The sequence below is a fragment of the Lagenorhynchus albirostris genome, chromosome 3 (genome assembly GCF_949774975.1).
Source record: "Lagenorhynchus albirostris chromosome 3, mLagAlb1.1, whole genome shotgun sequence".
NCBI classification, from domain to species: Eukaryota; Metazoa; Chordata; class Mammalia; order Artiodactyla; family Delphinidae; genus Lagenorhynchus; species Lagenorhynchus albirostris.
In genome coordinates this window covers 81868286-81896200 of record NC_083097.1, presented here as the reverse complement: position 1 = coordinate 81896200, position 27915 = coordinate 81868286, and positions in this window count along the sequence as shown.

Genomic DNA, 27915 nt, shown 5'->3' with positions numbered 1-27915 from the left:
TCACAAGTAATGAAATTGAAACTGTGATTAAAAATGTTCCAACAAACCAAAGTCCAGGACCAGATGGCTTCACAGGTGAATTCTATCAAACATTTAGAGAAGACCTAACACCCACCCTTCTCAAACTCTTCCACAAAATTGCAGAGGAAGGAACACTCCCAAACTAATTCTATGAGGCTACCATCACCCTGATACCAAAACCATACAAAGATACTACAAAAAAAGAAAATTACCAACCAATATCACTGATGAATATAGATGCAAAAATCCTCAACAAAATACTAGCAAACAGAATCCAACAGCACATTAAAAGGATCATACACCATGATCAAGCAGAATTTATCCCTGGGATGCAAGGATTCTTCAATGTACACAAATCAATCAATGTGATATACCATATTAACGAACTGAAGAATAAAAACCATATGATCATCTCATATGAGATGAAGAAAAAGCTTTTGACAAAACTCAGCACCGATTTATGATAAAAACTCTCAGGAAAGTGGGCATGCAGGGAACCTACCTCAACATAATAAAGGCCATCTATGACAAACCCATAGCAAATATTATTCTCAATGGGGAAAAACTGAAAGCATTTCCTCTAAGATCAGGAACAAGACAAGGATGTCCAGTCTTGCCACTATTATTCAACATAGTTTTGGAAGTCTTAGCCACAACAATAGAAGAAGAAATAAAAGGAATCCAAATCAGAAAAAAGAAAGTAAAACTGTCACTGTTTGCAGATGACATGAAAACAGTGATACATAGAAAATCCTAAAGATGCCACCAGAAAACTACGATAGCTACTAATGAATTTGGTGAAGTTGCAGGAAACAAAATTCACAGAAATCTCTTGCATTCCTATACACTAACAACAAAAGACCAGAAAGAGAAATTAAGGAAACAATCCCATTTACCACTGCAACAAAAAGAGTAAAATACCTAGGAATAAACCTACCTAAGGAGGCAAAAGACCTGTATTCAGAAAACTATAAGCCACTGATGAAAGAAATCAAAGATGACCAAACAGATGGAGAGACATACGATGTTCTTGGATTGGAGGAATCAATATTGTGAAAATGACTATACTACCCAATCTTGAACTACAGATTCAATGCAATCCCTATCAAATTAGCAATGGCATTTTTTACAGAATGAGAACAAAACATCTTAAAATTTGTATGGAGACACAAAAAACCCCGAATAGCCAAACTGATCTTGAGGGAAAAAAATGCATCTGGAGGAATCACACACCCTGACTTCAGACTATACTACAAAGCTATAGTAATCAAGATAACATGGCACTGGCACAAAAACAGAAATATAGGTCAATGGAACAGGATAGGAAGCCCAGAGATAAACCCACGCACCTATGGTTAACTAATCTATGACAAAGGAGGCAATGATTTACAATGGAGAAAAGACAGTCTCTTCAATAAGTGGTGCTGGGAAAATTGGACAGCTACATGTAAAAGAATGAAATTAGAACACTTCCTAACAGCATACACGAAAAGAAACTCAAAATGGATTAAAGATCTAAATGTAAGACCAGACACTATAAAAGTTTTAGAGCAAAACATAGGAAGAACACTCTTTGACATAAATCACAGCAAGATCTTTTTTGACCCAGCTCCTAGAGTAATGGAAATAAAAACAAAAATAAACAAATGGGACCTAATGAAACTTAAAAGCTTTTGCACAGCAAAGGAAACCATAAACAAGACGAAAAGACAACCCTCAGAATGGGAGAAAATATTTGCAAACAAATCAACAGACAAAGGATTAATCTCCAAAATATATAAACAGTTCATGCAGCTCCATATAAAAAAAAACGCCCAATTAAAACATGGGCAGAAGTCCTAAGTAGACATTTCTCCAAAGAAGACAAACAGATGGCCAAGAGGCACATGAAAAACTGCTCAACATCACTAATTATTAGAGAAATGCAAATCAAAACTACAGTGAGGTATCATCCTGCACCAGTTAGAATGGCCATCATCAGAAAATCTACAAACAACAAATGCTGGAGAGGGTGTGGAGAAAAGGGAGCCCTCTTGCACTGTTGGTGGGAATGTAAATTGATACAGCCACTATGGAGAACAGTATAGAGATTCCTTAAAAAACTAAAAATAGAATTACCATATGACCCAGCAATCCCACTACTAGCATATAACCAGAGAAAACCATAATTCAAAAAGACACACACACCCCAATATTCATTGCAGCACTATTTACAATAGCCAGGTCATGGAAGCAACCTACATGCCCATCAACAGATGAATGGATAAAGAAGATGTGGTACATATATGCAATGGAATATTACTCAGCCATAAAAAGGAACGAAATTGGGTCATTTGTAGAGACGTGGGTGGGCCTAGAGACTGTCATACAGAGTGAAGTAAGTCAGAAAGAGAAAAACAAATATTGTATATTAATGCATATATGTGGAAACTAGAGAAATGGTAGAGATGAACTGGTTTGCAAGGCAGAAATAGAGACACAGATGTAGAGAACAAACGTATGGACACCAAGGGGGGAAAGCGGGTTGGGGGGGGGTTGGTGGTGGGATGGATTGGGAGATTGGGATTGACATATATATACTAATATGTATAAAACAGTTAACTAATAAGAACCTGGTGTATAGAAAAATTAAATTTAAAAAAAGATGGTAATATAGAGAAAAATTTTCTCATCAAAAAATAAAATGTGAGCTTTGAAAATATACAAAAATTAATTTATTTTAAAAGGTAATTCCTGAAACTTTAAAGATACTTAATTGTAAAATGTTAATAACACATGTCATGGAATTTGATAAATAGGTATAAGTTAACTGAGGCTTATTAGACTTTCATTGCTTTCTAAGTATATTGAATTGGTTCACCTATGCACTACTGGGGTAGTAATTAGGGTTATAAAATCACTGAAATCGGAAAGTGTCACACCCTCACGTTTACTGGTTGTATTACTTACAATGGCAGGAATTTTGAAATACTATTTTGCAAATTTAAATAGTCCCTTGAATTTCTTTATCAAATTTCCAAGGATTTCAGTTAAGATGATAAAATTTCAGTGTTTTTCACAGAGGAACGGGATTCTGAATGAGAACAGCAGATTGGGCTTACTAAGTCAAGCTCTGGCACAACTGACTCTGCACCCATGCACCTGCAAGCTGGCTATTATTCAAGCACTTTCTAGCAAGTTCTGTCCTGTATTGAGCTCTGAAGAAGTAGTTCCAGTTTCTTATTGACACTTCCAAATAAAATTCATCTTGAACACAATACAAGAAACCAAATTAATTATTTTCCTCCTTCCAATATAACCTCCGTTTGATCACTGTCTCACATAATAAAATCACTAAACATCCCTGTGTGTTAAACTTAAAATTTCAGCAGCATCTTTGATTTCTCCATTTCCTGTTGGTACCCTAGACATCTTCCAAAAGAATTCATATCAGTTACTTCATTCAGCTTATTAGAAACTCTCTTTAATTTAAAAACTAATTTCAATAGCCTTTTAGCTTATTATAAAAGTATGTTCATTGTAGAGGATTTAGAAAATGCAGATAAGCTGAGAGGTAAAATTAATCCTTACTCATAATCCTACAAACCAGAGAGTATTACCATTAACATTATGGTGTTCATTACTACAACATTTAATGTTCATATTGAAACTGTTCAACTCAGACTGGGACTTGAACCCAGTGCCAGCACTCGAACCCAGCCAAAACCCAGATTGGGACTTGAACCCACAGTCTTTTAACTGAGATCACACACCTAGTCTCAGGACTTAAAGAAGCTCACGTTCTTGATGTCTCATCGCAGAAAGAATTCAGTGAGAGACAAAGTGATAGGTAAGAATTGGATTTATTTAGAGAGAAACACACTCCACAGATAGAGTGTGGGCTGTCTCAGAAGGCGAGAGTGGCCCTAACCTATGGGGTTGTCAATTTTTATAGGGGTGGGTGATTTCATAGGTTAATGAGTGGGAGGAGTATTCCAGCTATTTTGGGGAAGGGGTGGGGATTTCCAGGAATTGGGCCACCGCCCACTTCTGACCTTTATGTTCCGCCTTGGAACTGACATGGTGCTGGTGGGTGTGTCATTTAGCATATTCTATTGTATTACAATGAGCATATAATGAGGCTCAAGGTCCATTGGAAGTCAAATCTTCTGCCATCTTGGACCTATTTGGTTCTAATCAGTTTATGTTGTGTCCTTGGGCTGTCATTCTTTTAAAGGTTGTACCCTGCCCCCTTCCCTCCTGTTTCAATACTAATTTATAAAATTTACTGAAGAATCATTGTATATATATATATACTGGTTTAACCTAGTTTTCAATGTTCTGTAAACATATTCCATTGCATTAATTTCTCCTCCAAGATAGACCCATCTTTTTTACTTAGTTAAGAGGAGCCACAATTTCTTCTTCTTAAAATAGTGTTTACTTAACTTAAAACTTATCTTTATACCAGCAATATAATATTCCATTAAGTAAACAGATCACAATTTACCTTATCCGTCCCTATTGATAAGCTTATAAATTATTCTGTGATTTTAAACAATGTGTCTAAGGCCATCATTTTAGCTAAATTTTTCCACTAGAATTCCTAGTATGTCCCTACAAGAACTTGCTAGGGATGTTCATTTTTGTGGCATTTGAAATGTACTGTGCAGAGATCTGGTTTGCTTACCATTTTCTGCAGAGAGATTATATACTCTTTAACACGATGTTTTCAACCATTTGGGTTCAACTAGTCAGTAGCTTTTCGAGTCTCCTGGCCCACTAGAATTGTATCCATTCACACTACTATTGTAATCCAGTAACAATAAACCCTTCAGTTGTTTTGATTCAACTGCATATCTCTGCCTCTTGTTTAAAACATGTCAGGGGTTTTGATGCTGCTGAAAGACACGTCTTCTATGAAACTTCACTGCCCAAGACTGTGTTGTCTTGGATAACACTTTTGCTCCCCAGTTTGCATTTCTGTGGTATTTAATGTCTCTAACAAACACTTCAGATGAACCTCCATGTAATAGAAGTATGTGAGACTGTATTTTCATCCTCCCCATTGTGCCTCACAAGAGGCCTGGGGCAGAGTATGTTGTAGCCACGCCTGCAGGTCCCCAAATGCCCTGCTCAAAAAGTGATATATATCCAATATTTGTATTACATCAAATATCTCCTATGGTAAGTGTAGCTTCGACCTTGTGGAGTATGGTTTAGATGTTTATGATATATGCTAAATATTATATCAAGAGTTTTTTACATTTCTACAGAGTAATATGAATTTTGAAAGTGAAGAGCATTAAGTCTTTCTGGCACAGCTGAGGGCTCTGTGTACCAGTGCAGCAGAGCAATGTCTAATACTCAACATTTCCAGTAAGACTGGCTCCCTACCGAATTCTGGACAACATCTTCATTGAACTTCGGGCCAATATTTAAATCAGTGAGATCTTTAGTTAACAATCTTTATTTCTTATTCATCCATTTGTCCTCAACCCTAACACATTTTAAATGCTCGATAAATATAAGTGATTTCATAGAATTTTATATGGTTATATTAAAGAGTTAGTAGTTCAGAATGCATTGAAATCCCTAAAACTTTAAAAGTCTATAGCAATGTCAATGTTTTATGCAAAAAAACTGTATTTTATATGATATTTTAATTTCTCAAGATTGCACAGAATTAGGCACTTCTCTGGCTTTCCAGAGGTTAAGACTCCATGCTTCCATTGCAGAGTGCGTGGGTTTGATACCTGGTCAGTGAAATAAGATCCCACATGCTGCACAGTGCAGCCAAAAAGTAAAAAGAAAAAAAAAAAAAGATTGCACAGAATTAGACATTCTTTCCTCTATAAACACATTATTATACTGTGACACAATAAACATGATGGTCCATCTTTTGTAAGAAATAAATGCCTTTTAAAAATATTTGTTTAAATGTCTGTGAGATTTGCAGTCAGGTCTAATACAGTGATTTCAGCAAAATCAATATAAAATGATTACCAAACTTAAGATCAATTACCTGAACAGATTTGGTTTGCAACTTTTAATATGGTTTCTTGTATAACAATTTTCCCATTATGCTTCTTTTTAAAACTGGAATTTTACTAAATGCAATTTTCCCATTTGATAGGGCAAGTGTTTAAAATTAGTCAGAAAGTAAATGCAAAATACATACCCTCTATCATTTGACTTTTAATAGGTCTGTGTATGTGAATGGTCCCTACAAACTATCAGAAACATAATCATTTTGGTAATAATTTAACATACTTATTCTCATACTTTTCTTTTCATAAATGCTATCCACAGAAATTAGAAGAATCAAGGAAAATTCATCCTTCATGCACAGATTTTGTTCATTATCTTCTAAAATATAAGATGCTGTTGTCAAGGGAGAAAGTATCTGTGCTTGAAAAGAACAAAAGCAGAAGTATAATCTCTGCCTGAACCTGGAGCAAAAAGTAGTGGTGTTAGGACTACTTTGAATCCTGTATCTCAGTGGTTCTCAACGGGGGGCAGTTTCATCATCCTCCTGGAGAAATTTGTCATGGTGTGCACACATATTTTGTTGTCTCAAGTGGAGGGTGCTACCAGCAACTACTGCGTAGAGGCCAGGAATGCTGTGAAATCTCCTATGGTGCCAGGATACATAACCACAACCACAGGATGTCGAGAGTGTCAAGGCTGAGAAATACTGGTCTAGCGTTTATCAGCCCTAAGCCTCCTTTTATGGATTTCTCTTCCCCCACCTGGATGTTAGTTAAAACCAGTCCTTGTGGTTAAGAAACACAAAGACATCTATTAGATCCCATGAAATCTGTGATATTTCCATTTTTGGTCCAAAGTTACTCAAACCCCAGACATACATGTAAAAAAGTAAAAGCACTAATAAGGCATTTCTTTTTTTTTTTTTTTAATTTTTATTTATTTATTTTTAGGCCATACCACGTGGCTTGCGGGATCTTAGTTCCCTGACCAGGGATCTGGCCTGTGCTCCACACAGTGGAAGTGCAGAGTCTTAACCACTGGACCGCCGGGGAAGTCCAATCATAAGCCAGTTCTTAATTGCTTTCTCATACACCGATATACCCACGCTCATTTTCTTTGTTTGTTTGTTTGCTTTTTTCCTCAGTAGTTCATCTTTAAGAATGAAAGAATAAACTGATCAAATATGAAGGAATATTTAAAGTTCTTAATTTCAAAGAACATTCATTCTGATTGCTGAGTATTTTTTTATAGCTCTTGCTATAATAAATGGGAGTGAGAATCTACAGGATTAATGAGGGTTGCTCAAAGACCCATATTTTCATGCAAATTTCCTAGTCACCCTAAATTATATCACCTGTAAGATTCAGTCAGCAAACATGGAGAAGTAGGACTTTAGAAATAAATGAAACCATTTCCTTACATGAAGTGTTGGCAAATTACAACACACAGGCCACTCTCAGCCAGCCATCTGATTTTGTAAATACACTGAAGGATGGCCACATTAATTCATTAACGCATTGCCCATGGCTACTTTCGTGTTACAGTGCAAATTTGAGTAGTTGCAACAGGAACTATACTGTCTTTAAAGTTTAAAATATTTACTCTCTGGCCCTTTACGAAAAAAAAAATTGTCAACCCCAGATATTAAAGTGCGGGTCTTCTGGCCACAGAGAGCCTGAGGACAGAGGTCTGGAGCCTGAGTGGTTTCTTCCTCACTTGTAAGGTCTCTGAGTCTGTCTGCAGAAATTGAGGACGATACACAGTCTGAAAATTAAGTGACTTAGATCTTTTAAGTGCCCATAAATACTGCAGACTGCAGGAGAAATAAAGTAAAAGGCAATGTAAATTGGGTACAAGAAGGTATCCAAAGTTACAGGAAAATAGAAACAAAGCGTTATCTATTAAGAGGCAGTTCTTCTGACATACAATGGTGTGATCTCTTACAAAAGAAGATGGATATTCAAGTCCAAGTTCTCAACTGTACACCTATCCCACAAACTGTATACCCAAACCTCTGCTCCTCAGCAAATAGCAACCACATTTACCCTGTTGCTTAGAACAAAAAGTTTGGCAGCATCTTTAATTCTTCTCTTTCCCTCACTTTCTACACCCAATCCATCACTAGTCCTATTAACTAACCTTCTAAACAATTCACCACTGCTACCACTCTGACCCAACACTTCTCTATGGCAATAGTCTCCCAATTGCTTCCTTGTTTGCACACTTTCCCTCATAAGATCTATTTTACACAAAGCAGAGTAAATTTTTTTTTTTGGCTGCATTGGGTCTTCGTTGCTGTGCGCGGGCTTTCTCTAGTTGCGGCGAGCGGGGGCTACTCTTCGTTGCGGTGCGCAGGCTTCTCCTTGTGGTGGCTTCTCTTGTTGCAAAGCATGGGCTCTAGGCGCACAGGCTTCAGTAGTTGCAGCATGCGGGCTCCGCAGTTGCGGCATGCGGGCCCTAGAGTGCATGGGCTTCAGTAGTTGTGGCACACGGACTCAGTAGTTGTGGCTCGCGGGCTCTAAAGTGCAGGCTCAGTAGTCGTGGCGCACGGGCTTAGTTGCGTGGGATCTTCCCAGACCAGGGATCAAAGCCCTGTTCCCTGCATTGGCAGGCGGAATCTTAACCACTGTGCCACCAGGCAAGTCCCCAGAGTAAATTTTTAAAATACAAATTATACAACCCACTCCACTCTATAATACCTCTCCCCACTTTCACAATTAGAATAAAATCCCAGCTTTTCCCTTGAATTATAGAGCTGTGAGTGACTAGTCTCTGGCTACTTCTCTGACCTTGTCTCCTATGTCTTTTCCCTTTGCCTACACAGAGATGCTGGCCTTCCTTCTCTTTTTGCAGGGTAATTTAATTATTTCTGCCTATCCATTCTTTCTTCTGGGGATGTGCTTTCTCCCAAACTTTATTGTATATATTCCTTCTAGAGGGTTTAAATGGAGCTGGAGGAATTTTAGCTTGATTCTTGCTGTGGAGGTAGCAATAGGTTTAGCATTTGCACTATTTTTATTGGCTTTCTATATATACTTTTAATATATCATTTTCTCGGAGATGTCTTCCCCTTCAATCCCCCATTCTTCATAGAATGTCATACTTTTTTAAAGTCTGCTTCACTGAGGTGTAATTTATATTCAGTTATAAGTTTTCTTTTCAATGAGTTTTGGCGAATATATTCAATATACAGGTGTGTAAACATCACTTAGATCAATATATAAAACATTTCCGTCACTCTTAAAACTCACTTTGAGGACCTTTGCTATTAACAAACTGCCCTCACCTTGAGCCCATGGCAATCACTGATCTGCCTTCAAGTAAATGAAATCAAACCATATGCAGCCTTTTGTGTCTGGTTCCTTTTACATATCGTTATTTTTTGTAGTTTCAACTGTTTCATTGAATGAATTTGGAGTTCATTTCCTTTTGTTGCTTTTTATGCATTGTATAGATGCACCACCTATTTGTTTATTCATTTACCAGGTGATGGACTTTTGAGGTGTTTCCTGTTTTGGGCTACTATGATTTAAGTTGCTATAGACATTTGAGTCATTTTCATATGACATTAGTTTTCATTCCTATAAGAGAAGTTGCTGAGTTGTACGATGAAGTATATATATAACCTTGAAAAAAATATTTCGAAGTGTTATACAATTGACTTCATGTTCATTTTTGTGCATTGTGTGGATTCATTTTTTCTCATATGGATATAGAAACACCGTATGTTGAAAATACTGTCCTTTTTCCATTGAGCTACCCTAGCACTATTGCCAAAAAACAATCACTCATATATGTACAGGTTGATTTATGAATTCTTTATTCTGTCCATTGATCTATATGTTTATCCTCACTTTATTAATGTACTTTAATAATAAGTCTTTCTGACTTCACTCTGTATGACAGACTCTAGGTCCATCCACATCTCTACAAATGACCCAATTTCGTTCCTTTTTATGGCTAATATTCCATTGTATATATGTACCACATCTTCTTTATCCATTCATCTGTGATGACCTAGATGGGTGGGATGGGGTGGGGAGTGGGAAGGAGGTCCAAGAGGGAGGGGAATATATGTATACATATAGCTGATGCACTTTGTTGTACAGCAGAGACTAACACAACACTGTAAAGCAAGTACACTCCAATTTTTTAAAAATTGAAAAAAACATAATGTCTTAAAATTACATATTGTGAGTCATCAATTTAGTCCTTTCCTAAAATTGTTTTGGCTATTCTAGACCCTTACACTTCCATATAAATTTTTGAATCAGCTTGTAAATTTCTATGAGAATGCTATTGGGGTTTTTTGATCAGGATTTTAGTAAATCTATAAATCAAGTTGGGTGCAATATATATCTTAGCGATACTGATTCTTCTGATTTGTGAACATAGTAGATATCGTCATTTATTTAGGTTTCGTAATTTCTATTAAAGAGGAATGCTTTCATAGGTTTAAGTTTATAGGTCTTATACATATTTTATTAAATCTATTCCTAACAATTTCATATTTTGAAGCTATCCTAAATGGTATTTTAAGTTTTCAATTGGCATGTTTTTATTCTTTGTATAAATCTTTTCACCATTTGTTATTTCTCTATTGGATTATTTTTTTAACTTAATTATATTGCTTTTTTTTCCCTGCTAAAAAGTAAGCTTCTTCACAAGTGTCTATGTATTTTGATCACTACCACCTCCTCTGTCCCATAAAATTACTGGAGCACTGAAACAACCTAAGTAAGTATTCATCAATGAATGAATGGATAAAGGATTTGTAATATATATACAATAGAATATTATTTAGCCATTTGTGACATGGATGGACCTTGAGGGCATCATGCTAAGTGACAAAAGTCAGACAGAAAAAAGCCAAATTCTATATACCATATGATCTCTCCTATATGTAGCATGTAAAAAACAAACAAAGAAACAAAAGCAGAAAACAAAACAAATTTTTAAAAAAGCTCATAGATACAGAGAACAGATTGGTGGTTGCCAGAGGTGATGGTAGGGGGTAGAGGGTGAGAATAATGGGTAAATTTTAATTTTTCTTTTTTTAATTTAAATGAATTGAATACATTTTTTAAAGTACTGGTGCACATTAATTTCTCAGTAATTATTTATTCCTCTATGAATGTACAACATATGTGACACTGAAAACATTGTTTAATTTCTCTAAGTCTATGTTTCTTCATATATAGGTATATAAATATTTATATATGTAAATATGAATATCTACATATGTATAAACAATAAAACAATAGTACTTACCCTCCCTGAGATTACTGTTAAATCATATTTTATAAAAACTTTAACACAGCCTAAAAGGCACTAACTTCTGTATTTCTTAGTGTTTTTCTATAAAGAAACACACATCATATTGCTATGGTTGATTGGCTAATAGATGGAGTGGATTTGTTTTACTTTAGTTCTTTCTCCAAGGAAATGTTGTCTACATAACACTTATTTATGATATTAGTTCTCAGCTGAACTAGGTTTCCTAAATTAATTATAACCTGAAGATAAACAACAAAAAAAATCCTGAAATTGCTCCTTGAAAATTTTAGAATTAACAGCTCATTAGTTCACTCCATCACTAATAACTGCCCCCAATTCATTTCTTAAATATATAAAAAGAAAAACCTAATTTTAAGTAATTTTTTAAATTATAATCTTGGGACATTCTCTGGGACTCTTGATCTTGAGATCAGTGTTCTTACTAATTTTTCATTTTGTAAAGATGACTCATCTCTTCAAAAAAGTCACTTGGTTTAGTGATTTCATTAAGATAGGCCTTGGACTGCTCTGGCTACTTACCTCAGTGATTAAGATATATCTAGTAGTTATTCTGCAACTACCCTGTGCTCAGCTTTAATGATTCTTCTTTTGGTGTGGGAGGTGGGTAGAGGGTGGGCTTGTGTTAACACAAATATAAAAGCAAATCCTTATATGTTTACTTTCAAAGAGTTGGTCAGCTATTAACAAGACTGGAACTCCATGAGTTATTAAAAGTGGTTGGGATTTAATAATATTTAGAAAACTCTCAAACAAAACCATAGAACTGTCTTTACTCTTTGGAGCAGTGAGCTCTCATGGTCTTATCACTCAGCCTTGCCCTGTGTAAATGTCAAGAGATCAGGCATCTCGACTACAAGACACAGCACCAGATTTCATCTCCTCGTTCTTCATAATAAAGTGCTATGAATGTTCTGAACACTTTGTTCCTTAGGTTTCATGTCCAGACTGCTGGGGTCATGGGAGAATATGTTAATGGGTCTTGTCAGTTTGGTGAAAGACACTCAAATGGAATGGTGCACAGCCAGGTGCCACGCATCCCGACACAAACTAGCATGAGGTAGGGAAAGTCACTGGCCCATTTGACATTTTTTCTGCTACTTTGCCTCTGATACTTCTTTGCCAGTACAACAAATATTCTAGGAATTCCTCTTTCTTCTTTAGCTTTAATATTCCTGACTCTTAGCTCATTCATACCTCTCTCAGAATACCAGACCTTATATACTCTCATCACATTTCCCTAATAACACCTATCCTAGACACCACCGCATTATTATTCACCGGTTCCTGTAGTCAGCATGATCTCATAAACACTCTTTCAATGCCTAATATTATACCATTACTATGTTAAATGCTGTGGCCAAAAAAAGGCCAACTAAACTTCTTCCACGAAGAAGCATATATTGAAGTGGAGGACAGATTATGTCAATATAAAGGAGGAGGAATAATGTGGAGCTCACATTAGACTAAGCTATGAAGTCTCTAAAATTCCCCACACCAAGTCTTCACCCCAGACCAAGTGAACGGAAGTCTCTGAAAGAAAACAGAGGCATGAGAAGAGTCCTCACTACCCAGATGATTTCAATTTGCAGCCAAGCTTGAGGCCCACTGATGGCCAGGCATACGAGATAGCCTAAGGTTTGATGAAGGCTTTGTGCTTGAACTAAGACATGAGGGAGAGATGAGAGCTATCTTGGCCGCAGGACATAGGATGACTGTTCCAGACATAGAAAATACTACTGAGAGAGGCATGGTCCATAAACCCATCAGCTTATCTTAAATGCTGACAAATTTTTTTCAATAAATGAGCTTTGTAGATAATTCCCATATTACTTGCTTGGTATTTTTACAGCATGGGTCTCTAAATGTTACTAGATAGATAGGTGAAAGAGAGTTATTTAAATGATGTGGTATAGTATGCAATAGATACTATGAAAATTTCACTTATTGCACAGATTTGAACACACCAAAAATATTTCTTAAAAATAGTTGGAGTTCATTCAAACTAGGGCTATGAAATAGTTCTACTCTATTATATTTTATGTAACTATATAATAAATTTAATTATTAATTAGTTGTTATGGGGTCAAAAGTAATATAAATTATCTCTACAGGTTCATATTTTTACTCTGTATATATCTGGAAAACACAAACTTGGGTTTTTAATATTTAAATTTTCTGTTTAAACACATGGGTGGTTGGTTGATACCCCAGTAAGGCTGAATTGTCTTTTTTTCCCCCTGTGAGGAACACAGACTGTATCTGTAAAGTTAAAACTTTGTTCCTTTTGCAAATGGACTTAAATGCACTTATTTTGACGCACCTAGATTTCAGAGAAAAAATAAGGCCTTTTTTTTTTTTTTTTTTTTTGCCGTACGCGGGCCTCTCATTGTTGTGGCCTCTCCCGTTGCGGAGCACAGGCTCCAGACGCGCAGGCTCAGCGGCCATGGCTCACGGGCCCAGCCGCTCCGCGGCATGTGGGATCTTCCCAGACTGGTGCACGAACCCATGTCCCCTGCATCGGCAGGCGGACTCTCAACCACTGCGCCACCAGGGAAGCCCCAGCCCTTTCTTTTATTTTCAGAAAGAAGAAAATAAATGAGTGATTTTGGAATAAAATTCCTAATAAAGCTCTTTGTGTGAACAAAACTCTGTGTATGTCATACACTTAACGCTACATATTATCTTACAGAGCATTAGTAATAATTTTAAAATTTCATATGCCTCTTTCCGTATGATTTTTTTAGTATTGACAGTAATTCAGTAATTGACAAGACATCTAACCACACATCTTACAAACCAAATTCTGACTGTATCCTGCAACTGCACGGGTGCACCCTAAAAGAGAAACATTATTCTTTTGTTTATTTGGGAATTGAGCTTGAAAAGGTGTGGAATGTCAGGAATTTAAATCAAACCAGTAGATGGCGCCCTGCACCCTGAACATACCAGAAAAGTCAAACTTCAGGAGAATGACAATTTTGAAACTGCTGTTACCATGGTGACCTGCTTGGCTTGTTCTGGTTGCTTTTCCCTGGGCCATTTTCCTTCTGTTCTTTCTAAATACATGAATTTACTCTTTTATGAACATGGTTATACACTGTACCAATGGAAAAAGAAATACATGCACCAACTACCTTTAAAATCACTGCTATGTGTAATGCCCTATGCTAGTAGCTTCTAATGGGGATTAGAAAGGTAGTTTAAGCCATAGTATTTGTGATGACAGAATTTACAATCTAGGTTAAGCATAATAGGTACAGATTAAGAAACAAAAACTAAACTAGCAATAACAGGAAGTACTTCATTGTGTATTAAATAGCAGCTAGTCTTGGTAAGCATGGTTGGATTTAAAGGACTCTATGTAATGAATCAGGGGATATGGCTCTTGACTTGAGTTGTGTCATTAATTTGCTGTGTTTCTTGAGACATTTTTTAATCTCCTATTTTCAGTTTTTTCAAATATGTGGATTGGACAAAGTAATCTCTAAAGTTCCACTCAATTTTAATATGATATGATTTTTCTAATGCTATAGGAATGGTGTGAAGGATACCTAGGTCATAATAGTCAGAAAAGTGTATCCATGTGTCTGGATATGTACTCTACATTGAAAATATAAAGTTCTGAAGAATAGTATCTGGAGAGGGGAAAAGATAGAAGGAAGCCTGTCAAATCTATCTGACCAGGAACAAACTCATTTATATTGGTATGTTTCTGCAGTTCAAAGTGTTTCAAGTGTTTGCATGAAAAATACTCTAAAAACACAGGAAGGACAATGACATGTCTCTGATGCTGTAAAAAAAGGTTATGACCCTGAGAGTTACTCCAATGAAATAAAAACATTAAAGTTAAAACTGATTCTCTATAGAAGTGCCTCTAAATTTTAGGTGTCTCATAAGCCAAAGCAAAAGAGAAAAATCCAGAAATCTAATCATAGCATGTATTAGGGGAAAAAGAAAAGGAATAGCCCTGTTTTTCTCAGTGTACTGTATGAAAATCCTCTATAAAAATGAACTTGGGTATGTGTTAGAACTGGAGATTCCTTGGCTTTACCTGAAACCTTGTGGTACTCTGTTAATTTTTCAGTTTTTAAATTTTGCACACTGTAATTTTTCAAGGAAAGAACAAATGGATGAGTAAATAATGAAGGAGCAATGGATGAGGATATAGGGACAATTTATGTCTTCTAGTAAAAAAGCAGATGATGTTATGACAAACCAGCAGAGTTAAGTATTTAAGTAAGACCCTCCCAGACAAGAAGGGGTCTGCATGCTCTTTTCATAAAGCACCATATGACTCTGCAAAAGGTTGGGTTTGTTTGGTTTTTTAATCTCAAGTCTTAAACCCTCAGAGATCCCTCAGAAACCACCCTACCTTAAAGTAATTCACTCTAATTGCCCATGTCTCCTATCTCCCTGCTTATTCCTGTTTCACTAATGGATGGGTTTACTTACACATTGTTTTCCCCTCCCCACTAGAAGACAGCACTCCTAGAAGACAGCACCCAGCGATCTCCCTTGTGTTGTCACCCGTGAGGCTGGAACTGGAACTTATAGATTCTGTTTCCCAAGTAAGAATTAAGTTCCTCTACACACCATCCCTGCAAATGGCCCGGCAATGTAATATTCCTGGGGAATAAATAGCCATTAATAACCATAAATATATTAAATGTTATTGAGTTTAATTATTTATCCATAGATATTTTTTAATAATCTGCATTTTAAAAACAAAGTGTAATAAGCTTACAGTAAATAACACACTCAAAGTCAAAACTGATATTTTTTATTTTCTTAGATTGTTCCCTAGTGCCCTTTCCCACTCAATACCCCCTCAGAGATAACTATTATTCTGACTTCTATAACCGCAGATTAGTTTGCACTGATTTTGACTTTTATAAATCAAATCATAAAGTATATACTCTTTTGAGTATAGCTTCTTTTGTTGAAGATAATGTTTTTGAGATCCATCAAAATTCTTTCGTGTATCTATAGCCCATGTTTGTTTTTTTTCTGGGGGGGGAATTTAAGATTTTATTTTCAATTTTAGGTTAATTAACATTATCAGAAATAAATTTGAATTTATATTCTTTTTTAATGTATTTTTTAACATCTTTATTGGAGTATGATTGCTTTACAATGGTGTGCTAGTTTCTGCTGTATAACAAAGTGAACCAGCTATTCATATACATATATCCCCATATCTCCTCCCTATCCCACCTCTCTAGGTGGTCACAAAGCACCGGGCTGATTTCCCTGTGCTATATGGCTGCTTCCCACTAGCTATCTATTTTACATTTCGTAGTGTATATATGTCCATGCCACTCACTTCGTCCCAGCTTACCCTTCCCACTCTCCTCAAGTCCATTCTCTATGCCTGCGTCTTGATTCCTGTCCTGTCCCTAGGTTCTTCAGAACCATTTTTCTTTTTTTAATTCCATATATATGTGTTAGCATATGGTATTTGTTTTTCTCTTTATGACTTACTTCACTCTGTATGACAGTCTCTGGGTCCATCCACCTCACTACAAATAACTCAATTTCATTTCTTTTTATGGCTGAGTAATATTCCATTGTATATATGTGCCACATCTTCTTTATCCATTCATCTGTCAATGGACACTTAGGTTGTGTAGCCCATGTTTTTATAGCTGAGTAATATTTCATCTTAGGAATTTGTACATTTTGTATACACATTGTATGTTGATAAACTCATATGTTTTCTAGTTTAGCACTACTTTGAGTAAAGATGCTATGAACATTATTGTACATGCTTTTCTGATCTGCATAATTTTTATATTTTCTCTACGCATTTGGCTTTTAGACATATATATTACATCTTTTGTCAAAGTCACATATTTCTTTTCCAATCTGTCCTTTTCTACACTTTGTTTTTCTCCTCTTTGAACTGAAGAATTTGGGTATCTTCTACCTGTCTTGGAAATTATTAATTATGCTTGCTGCTCTATCCAGGCTACCGTTGAATCTATCCATTGAGTTCTTAATTTAACACATTGCATTTTGCAGTTCTAAAACGTCCATTTGGTTCCTTTTTTGACAGATTTAGGTCCTCCGTTGAATTCTTCCATCTTTGATATATCATTCATAGTCATTTTGAGGCCGTTATCTACTAATTCCAAATCTGGACCATCTCTGGGTCTGACCCTCTTTCCTATTTTATCTCCTATCAGTTACTTTACTGCTTGTTTTCATGTTTCACAATTTTATATTTTGCCCCTTCTAGATAACCAGATACTGGAGTTCTAAATGAACATATCATTACTTAGGAATGTTAAAATTTGTTCATGCAGTAAAATTACTGGTAGTTCATCCTGATTCTGCCATAGCTTGGTTTCAGGTTTTCTTATAGTGGTTCTATATGAGCTTTGTTCTTATTTCTAAAGTGTGGCTCTTATTTTGAGGGGCTTATCCTTTGCTTAGGGCAGGGCCTCCCTGGAGTCTCACCTGAAAGCCAGTTGTGTCCACAAAGCTTTCTCTACCCTGATTGAGTTGGAACTTCAATATCTCCTCAACACTCTGGGAAATCTCTGTTTTCAGCCACTCAGCACTGTTCTATGCTAGGCTTTCCAGACACACACTTAACATATATGAAGTGTAGAAGTTGGCCCAGAACCCAACGTGAACTTTTACCCAGATTCTTGATGTTCCTTCTCTATATCTGTCTCCTTCTCAGCATTCTGACCACAAATCCCAGTAACTTTGGCCACCCAGACAGAAATCTGTTTCCTCCTGCTGTTTCCTGATTGGGCTGTATTTTCCTGACTTATGGTTTGGAAAATCTCCTTAAAGAGACAGTAGGAGAGAATGAATGCTTCCCTGCATTGTGTGTGCTGTCCAATGCTTGCAAAAGATTGCTAACTATATTTTGTCCAGATTTTGTAGTTTTTTTATAGGAGAGTAAATTTAATATAAAATAGTCCATCTCAACTGGAATTAGAAGTTCTCTAGGGGATGCTAATTTGTAAGTTTCAACGAGAATCTATCATATCTGTTTTTTCATTATTTGTTCACTAATTTTTGAACAAATATAAATGTAGCACCTATTATTTGCAAGTATTAAGCACTGAGGATACAAACGTATTAATAAAACAAATATGGATCATGCCTTCATGGAGCTTGGAAAAGAAAATATTCATTAAGTAATTAAATGTGTAGAAAAAAGTAATCCACATCTTATAAATGGAACAAAGTTAGAAACAGAAGTTGCTATGAGAATGTATAATACACAGGCTCCCCAAATCAGCATGTTATAGCATCAATTTAGTATTGTTGTTCCTTAAATTTACTCTTGAAGTCCATGCATCTACAATATTTTTGACAGCAGTCACTTAAATAAAAGTGGGAGCAACATGTTTCTAAGAATACTAAGAATGCTTTTTAAAAAAATGTTTTGGGCACATTTTAATCTTTGTTAGTGTAAAATACCAACATATGAGCAGAAAGAGAACTATCCACCTAAAATATTATGTTTTATGCAAAGACTGAGTTCAGCTTATCCATTTGGAGGAAGCAAGTAAATATATTTAAGTGAAATGCTGCCTATGGGGACCAAGTGGGACATATGAATTTCCAATTGAAAACTTCAGCTTCCCTTGGGGAAAAAACAGTCTTACGTAAACAACCTTTTGGCAGATGTTTTTAAAATGTCTGTTGTTCATTGAAAACTGAATTTTGTTATATAAAAATGATAAACATTTCTCAGAACAACAGCACAAAGCCACTTTCCCACAACCTCATCTGTTACTGTTGACAAAAATAGAAATTTGACACAAGGTTCACAGGAAGGTCAAGAGATATTTTATGTAATGACTCAAATTGAATGTTTTAAAGAGGATTTGAACCTTGATCCATTTAGGTATTACTAAATGAAGCCATTATTTCTTCAAGCACTCCTCTACCATTAATGAACAGGCCCTTATTGAGTTTTTTCTAAGACTAGCACTGAGCTTGGGATATGTGGGTACAGTACAACCAAACTTCTGAGCTCCATTCCCAAGAAAAGCAGTATTTTGAAAACACTGAGAAGAATTCAGGAAATTAATAGTACCTATGAGTTGCCAACTTGTGTGACACAGGCAGTAAGTTTAAGTTCGAAGAATGAAGAGACGCTTCGGTGGCTTAGAACTGTTATAAAAGGTTTGGTTAAGAAGGAAGGAACAGAGATGTCTCTAAGTCACATTACAACTTAGTGGAGGTTGAAATAAGACAAATGACATAGGGAATAGTTAGGCCTTTAGGCTCTGATCTGGAAGTACCTAAATGATCCTTATCATGGACCAGAGAGTAGCCCAGATATTTGCTGTGCATCCTTAGCCTACAAACTACTCAGGAGAGGCTCCTTTTAGGACTCACATATCCTATAGGCCACATCATCTGTTTCAGAGTATAACAGATGAGGCTAATTTACAACCTTTCAGGAAATATTTATTGCGCTAGTAGATGACATTTACTTATAATACCTTCAGTTCACCCTACCAGGTATAACTGAGATTACAAATGAGGGATATTTATGACCCTGGAAACATGAATCCTAATTTCATCCTTAACTATCTCTAATAGACTTGGAAATATGTTTTGTGGTTCTTAAAAAGGGACATTAAGGGCTTCCCTGGTGGTGCAGTGGTTGGGAGTCTGCCTGCTGATACAGGGGACGCGGGTTCGTGCCCTGGTCCGGGAGCATCCCGCGTGCCGCGGAGCGGCTGGACCCGTGAGCCACGGCCGCTGAGCCTGCGCGTCCGGAGCCTGTGCTCCGCAATGGGAGAGGCCACAACAGTGAGAGGCCCGCGTACCGCAAAAAAAAAAAAAAAAAAGGGGGACATTAAGTCATGAGCAAATGATTTGTAAATAATTTGTAAAATGTTTAGTCTTTCCTGGGCCTCCTGAGTTAATTTCTTTGGTTTGATGGAATATGTGAACTCTGAAAAAGCTATATTTATATTTCCTCCCACAGATAATAAAAATCCCTTAACCATAGGTGATTGAACACAGTATAAAATAGCAAATACACCTACCTACACAATTTAGGAAATTGAATAACACAAATATCCAGCACAGACTCTCAAAATGATTCCTTTTCTGGTTTTTGATACAAAGTCTCTGTGGACAGAACGAAAGAGAAAGCCATGCTGAGAGAAGAAAGAGAAAATCAAGCTGCCAGCAGAACAAGACGCTTGAGTGCTTCATGGAAGAGAGAAGATTAATCCTCCAGCCTTCACCCCTTGTCACAAGGGTGACAAGGGGTGAAGACTGCTGCATCACCCACTGCTCAGTGTTGTTTGGGGGCTGATAACAGGCAGAATAAAGCCAATGTGGAGGCTTTTCTCCAAGTCGCTCACAGAGCCCAGTGTGACTGAACAGCAGAGTAACCTGGCAGTGGAGCTGCATCACTTAGAGCTTGTTTTCTGTTGTTACTTTGCTTTAAATCTCAGTTGTCAGCAAAGCAAACCTTTGAGTGAGGGAAGCAATCCACTGAACATGCAGGAATCAGGATGGACAAGTAGACTTTCAACAATATTTTGGTTATCCTACCAAAGAGAGGAAAATACCCCAAACACTCTTCTAGAGGCCTCATACCCATTTGCAAAATCACCAGGAATCACAATTTTCCAATATTAAGATTTGCCCCTCTGCAAATACAAAAAGAACCCTTCAATTTATACACCTAGATGAAATCCTACCCTGAACATTTCATTCAAATGGTTATTTGTTACGATTTTCTTAAATTATCTAAAATATTTCCGACATGTATTATGCACACACACACACAACACAAAACTATACTGAATGGAATCTAGTAAAAACTAAGTCTCCCCATCCTGTCTCCTATTCCTCCCCTCTTCCACAACTACTTGCATTGTAGTAATTATCCTTCAAGAATAGTCTATGCATGTGCAAATATCACCTTGTTACACAATAACAGCCTCCCACACACACTTTGTCTTCACTTAACAATATACCTCCAAATTAATTGTGTCAGTATATATAGAATAGACTCATACCTTTTAATAATGGCATAATACTTTATATAATATTATGTACGAATAAATCATGAGTTTTCCAACTGGTCCCATATGGATGGATAGATGGGTAACTTAGGTTGCTTCTAGCCCTTCGCTTTCACTCCTAATTGTGAATGAGTATCATTTACTTATAATAGCTTAAGTGAATATATATAACCATATATGAATATATCTGTCAAATTTATCAGACTTAACCTCCAAAGATGATATGGTTAATTTATACTCTCACCCACGAGAGTGTAAACAAGATTACCCATAACTGTTCTCCTTTGCTTCTCTAATTGTATATTCCTTCATAACACCAAATTTCATCTGTTTTAATTGTTTCAGTTCTATACTTTTGCTCTGACTACCAACTTTGCCTCAGAATTAGCTCTCTCTCTTTTTTTTTTTTTTTTAATCCGTCAGTGGCTGCAGGACTCAGCCTGGGGCCCTGGGTGCTGTATGCGCAGCCCTCGATTGACTGGCCAGCCTTCCACAACCTGCTAGAGCAGGCCACCCACCACTGTAAGAGCTTCCAGCAGCTGCGCCACGTGCCCTTCCTGGCCCCAGGCTTCCGCAAGCTCTTTGCCTCAGATGTCCTTCACCAGCAGCCAGTTGGAAGCCCATAATAGGAAGAGCCAGACACAAACGCTGAGCCAGACGAAAACGCTGAGCCAGACGCAAACCCTGATCCAGATGCTGGTGACGCACATCACGTTTCTAAGATGCGCCCCCGTGAGCACGCAGATGTACTGCACTGGTGAGAAGCTGCAGCTGATCTGCCTCGTGGTCACCATGCCTGCCTACAGCCTATGCTACGCCAGGAGCGCATGCCCCACGGGCAGCGTGTCTCCAAGATGGAGTCGAACGTGGAGGTGTGCCGCCTTCTCAAGCTGCCCGTCCGCCCGCAAGCTCCTCACCTGACAAGTTAAGCAGCCGGTCGCCTGCGAGATGAAGTGGAGAAGGTGCAGTGGGTGGAGGCCTTGTCCCAGGCTGGGGTCATTCCCCGGGTGGATGGGGCCCCAGGATCCACTGGGGGAACTGGAGAGGAAGGGGCGCAGCCACGGGCTTACCGCAGCAAGAGCAGCGGCTGGAGCGCATACTGAAGCGAGCGGCCCTGGAAGAGCAGCCTGAGAGGGACCTCTTAGCTCGTGAGGTCGTCAGGAGAGCAGCAGCCTTGAGCGCGCCAGACGCAGCCAAGCGGCGCATGGGCACAAGAGAGCTCTTAGCTTGTTAGGTCGTCAGGAGAGCAACAGCCTTGAGCGCACCGGATGCAGCCAAGCGGCGCATGGGCACTGCAGTGCGCAGGGCGTGGTCTCGTTCCCATTAAAGCGGTGTGTCTCCGTCACCGTCCTGAGAAGCCTGTACTTCAGGGACCTGCTGTAGCATCAGGGTCCACATCCGACGCCCTGGACCCTCACTGGATGTAAGTTACCTTGTTTTCTTGAATTTAAAATTGTAATTTATTGTATTAAAGACACTAACATGAGATCTACCCACTTAATAGATTAAGTGTACAATATTGTTAACTATAGGCACAATGCTGTACAGGAGATCTCTAGAATTTATTCATCTTGTGTTCCTGAAACGTTATGTCTGTTAATTAGCAACCCCTCATTTTCCCCACACCCCTGGAATCATGCAGTATTTGTCCTATGGCTGCCTTATTTCACTTAGCCTCATGACCTCAAGGTTCATTCATTTTTCCGCATGTGACAGGATTTCCTTCTTTTTTAAGGCTAAATTATTCCATTGTATGTATATACATTTCCTTCATCCATTCATCCATCGATGGACATATATATAGGCTATAATCATTCATCTAGTACCAAAATACATGTTTGAAGCTTATATATAATTTCTTCTAGTACCAAAATACATGTTTGAAGCTTATATATAATTTCTATCTTCTCCTGAAGAATAAGTATTTAAAATAATCTAGATTAGTGACTCCCTGATTCAAATACAACTACTGTAATTTAATCATACCATGTGGGTTTAATGGGTTTAATGATGGTTAGGAGCACTGCTTTAGTGATGTGAAAATTGTAAATTAAGAATATATCAACATAATGTACAATTTAGTTTATTTCATTTTAATCCGGCATCATTTTCTCATGGATAATACTATAAGCTTTTGATTAGTATAAATATGCACTGTTTCTTAAAATAAAATAAAGTATTTTAGGTAAAAAACAACATATATTAGAAGTTGAATCAAATCAAACAAGAAAAACAAAACATCTAGAAAGGAGAAAAAGATTCTAAATCCATTACAGAGTCCCTAAATATAATGGAAAGCAAACTATTTAATACAAAAGTTAAATGTTTCTGACGTTGAAAAAACTCAATGCAAGCAAAGCATACCTATGTTATCATCGAATATTTACATAATTACTAATGAGATAATTTTAAAGATGCCAGCTGATGACAAATTGAAATGATAATGGAGTAATCATAGTTCAGGCATATAAAAATGGAGTTGGGGGACAATTGAGGACCAGGGCTTAGATAAATCCCAGCTAGATAAGTCCCAGCACCACTGAGAAATTGAACTTTCTGTGAACTATACAAGGGCATCAGCCGTTTTTAAAACAACATCGGCTACCTGCAGCCTTGTCTCAAGGTTTTTGCCCCTTGTAACTATGCAGCCATTTTGGATCCCAACCTATCCATGCTTAACAAGCACACTCACTTCTTGCCAGCTCCAATTACAATTCTTGATAAATAACTCATGTAACTAATTGTGGCCTTGAAGTTTTTGCCTCCATAAACTCCCTCCATTTTGTAGTCAGTGGAACACAATTCAAGTACTTCTTGAATCTATGTCTCCCAGGCTGCAGTTCTAACAAACCCCCAATAAACGCCTCTTTGTTTCAATCAGGTCTCCATTTCTGAAATTTTGGTTAACACAGCTGATGTAACATTCATTAAAGACATTAATAGAAGGACTTTGGTGAGATTACTCCAGAATTGAAAACCGGAGGGCAGTGTGGCTATATTACTGAGCTCTGAAAATTGATACTCTCTTGTTTATACTTATATATTTTCATATATATTCAATACATTTCAAAAAATATTTTCTTTTGAATTGAACAAACTTTCATTTTCTCCTCTTTCAGTTCTTTCCCCTTGTTCTTCCTTCCCCCTCACTCACCTATGTTCCCTCTTTTCTCCCTAGGGGGAAAAAAATTGCTTTCTTTTAACCCAAAAGTTGTCATTCACTTGATGTAGGGCCCTTATGCATCACCAGAGGGTTAAAACTTATTAATATGTTGAATATGAATGAATGAATTGTGTACACTCTGAGGTATTTTTCTGACCTCATTGAGATGTGCTACTAACTGCTGAATGTTTGCACTAGAAGGTACTTATGCATGAATCTTGATTCACTGCCAAAGAATAAACAGATAAGTTAATAAATGGAACAACTAATTAATAGTCCATTTAGACACATAAGGAGTATTACATTGATAACAAAATCCAGTTGGGAATAGTCATAATGCCATTTAATAATATGAAGAAAAATATGAAAAATGCAAGCTATTAGAAAATCTTTATCCATTTTTGACAACAATCCTCAAAAGTTGGTGTCTGTGATATTTTTATAATGTTTCCTCAAAAAGGACTTGAAACTGGAGAAATATATATATTAATAACTATACTTGTCTTGTAAGATAGATACACTTTTTCTCATTGGTAGAACACTGCATGTTACATTTGAAAATTGTATGTAGAAAATAGTGGGACTGTTTTGGAGAAGCATATTTGAGAAGCAATGAATGATCAGAAGTTTTGTGACAGAAAATGTTACCAAGTCCAGGCTTGTACTGCTCCCCGCACAATAAGCCAGTAAACCGAGAGACGAGTTGTTGGGGCAAGGAATAGCGACTTAACTTGGAAAACCAGCTGACTGAAAAAGAAGATGGTGGGCTAGTGTCCCAAAGAACCATCTTGCCAGGGTTTGGATGCTAGTTTCTTTTATAGAACAAAGAGGGAGAGGTGAGGAGGTAAAGTAAAAAAGGCAATAAGTTGTCGCAAATATTTCCTGGTTCCAGCCAGACTCCAGAGAGGATGTGTTCATTTCTTCTTTCCTGCAACCATTCTCACCTGGGCCTGGTCAGGCTGTGAGCGAAACAAAGGCCTTGTAGCTTATAAGCTCAGGCATGGTAGGCAGGGTTCCCAGAGATGGACCATTATGTGTGCTTTAAGCTACAGGCAACATCCCCTTAGTGATTAACTTATAGCAAAACCAATAGAATATGAAGCTTAAAGTAAAAGAAAAAGATCCAATATGGGGTCAGATTTGTTCCTCCCTATTATAAAAACATACGACCTAGAACTCCAATTCCATAATTCACTGGTTATCTTGTAATACTTTTTACAAGGCTTACTGAAGCTCGAAAGACAGTTCTGTTTGTTTTCTTTCTTAGGAGAACTCACCCTTGCTGGTGAGCTAACAGTTCAATGGTTGGCTGCTGTGATAGTCTGCAATCCTCAGCCCTTCTCTCCATATTGGACTGTATCTTTAGTGTGTTCCCCATAGAATATGCTTCCCCCAGGCCTGTTTGTAGACTGGGCCTCTTCAGCTTCAAATTGTTTTACTGGCCCGTGGTCATCTTTTCTGCTTAGTGGAATTGGGCCTCAGGAGACTTAACTTCCTATGCTGTTGGCTATACTGTAAGATCTTTAATTACTTCCTTTTCATTAATTACTCATAATTTTCACATTAAATAAAGCTCGTAGGTGATTCTTTCTACCTTGAGAACCTTGGTCTTCGAACTCTGAAAGTCTAATCTTAGCTGATTTCTGTGCTGATAAACAGAAGCAGAGAATAAAACATAAAATTCATGAAGTTCACAGACATGAATGTATCTAATTTAAGCCAAGCTATAGATCAAGCTTGGAGATGCTTTCCAACCTTCGTGATGACTTGGAAACCTTGAACAGCCACACTTAAAAAACTCACTAATATTAATTTAGTAATGAAGCCAATAAATTAGGAAGTGTTTTTTTATGTAATAAAAGCAATACAATACAATGTTTTAGCTCCATCACCATATATTTTTAGTCACTACTGTTCAGGGGGAGGGGAGTACCCAACTCACTTGACTATTTGCTGGAAGGACTAACACACTTCCACATAAAGTTATAATCATGGCTAAGATTTTATTATAGCAAAAGATATATTGCAGGAAGAACATGAAACAAAGACACATATGCAAAGGAGTCACACACAGCCTTCCATGTTCTCCCTCTTTCTCTGATAGCCTAGCATAGGATGCGGTTTTCTCCTGTGAGATGTCTCTACCCAAAGAAGCCCACCTGAGTCTTGGGGTCTAGAATTCTTAAAGACACAGACTTTAAACCAGGAACAAATATATCATGACTCTTCATATTTTCTTTAAATATGATGACAGCTTGGTTCTTCTTGACCCATCACATTACACAGTCACTAGGAGAACTTTACAGTTCAGTGCTGTGTTTGACCAAGGGTTGTTGCCATTGCTACAGAGATAAGTAAGAACTAAGTAAGGCAGCTCTGCTGTGCTATTCTCCCACCTGCCTAAAACTAGACTTCCAACAAAAAAAGTTAAAAAGAAAAAGAGGTGATATGGTAGAAGATTTTTGTGTGAAAGAAAATTTTCAGTAAATGAGGCAATGTGGTGTAACAGTGAACAGTGTTTGGTTTAAAGTCAGTAATGCCTTTCTTTGTCTTCTAACCCCAGTATCTAATTGTTGCATGATAATCTCAAGTGATGAATTTATGTCTTCCACATTCTCAGTTTTCTGAATAATATTTAGATCACACAAAGTTTGGGGAATGAAAATAAATCAATATGTAGATTTCCTTGCCATTTAGTTCTTCAAAAAAAATGAATGCAAGATATTAAATCTTAAAACCATTCAAAATTATTGTAGATTTCACTGGATAAAGAAGACAATCTAATTAACTTTTCTTTTTTATTCAGACCAAGTGCTTTTTTTTTTTTTTTGCGGTACGCGGGCTTCTCACTGTTGTGGCCTCTCCCGTTGCAGAGCACAGGCTCCGGACGCGCAGGCTCAGCGGCCATGGCTCACGGGCCTAGCCGCTCCGCGGCATGTGGGATCTTCCCGGAATGGGGCATGAACCCATGTCCCCTGCATCGGCAGGCGGACTCTCAACCACTGCGCCACCAGGGAAGCCCCTGGACCAAGTGCTTTTTCATTCTGATTACAATATTTGGGCTGAAACTCTTGTTCCTTTGCAAACTGAATAGCATGAGATGGTAGATGTCAGGGGAAGTGAATATTTACCCTGGACTCGTCTGCCCTCTGCTCGCACACTTTGTATGTTGACCAAAATGACCTCAGGATCTCCTTGGCAGTCTCTTCAGGAAAGAGGACACGCTTGATTCATCAGTGTCTGGCCTTGAATATCAAATGTGTTTTCAGTAAGCACAAGGTGTCTTTTTAGTTCTGCTGTGCAGCAGTGCAGGAGCCCATGTGCTTTGGCTTCTGGAGGTCACGGCTAGCTCTTTGACAAGCCTTAACCTTCCTTTAGCGTTCTTCCCTGAATCATTAGAATGTTGAAATATGACCCTTCAACTTTTTGTTGTTGCTATTGTCC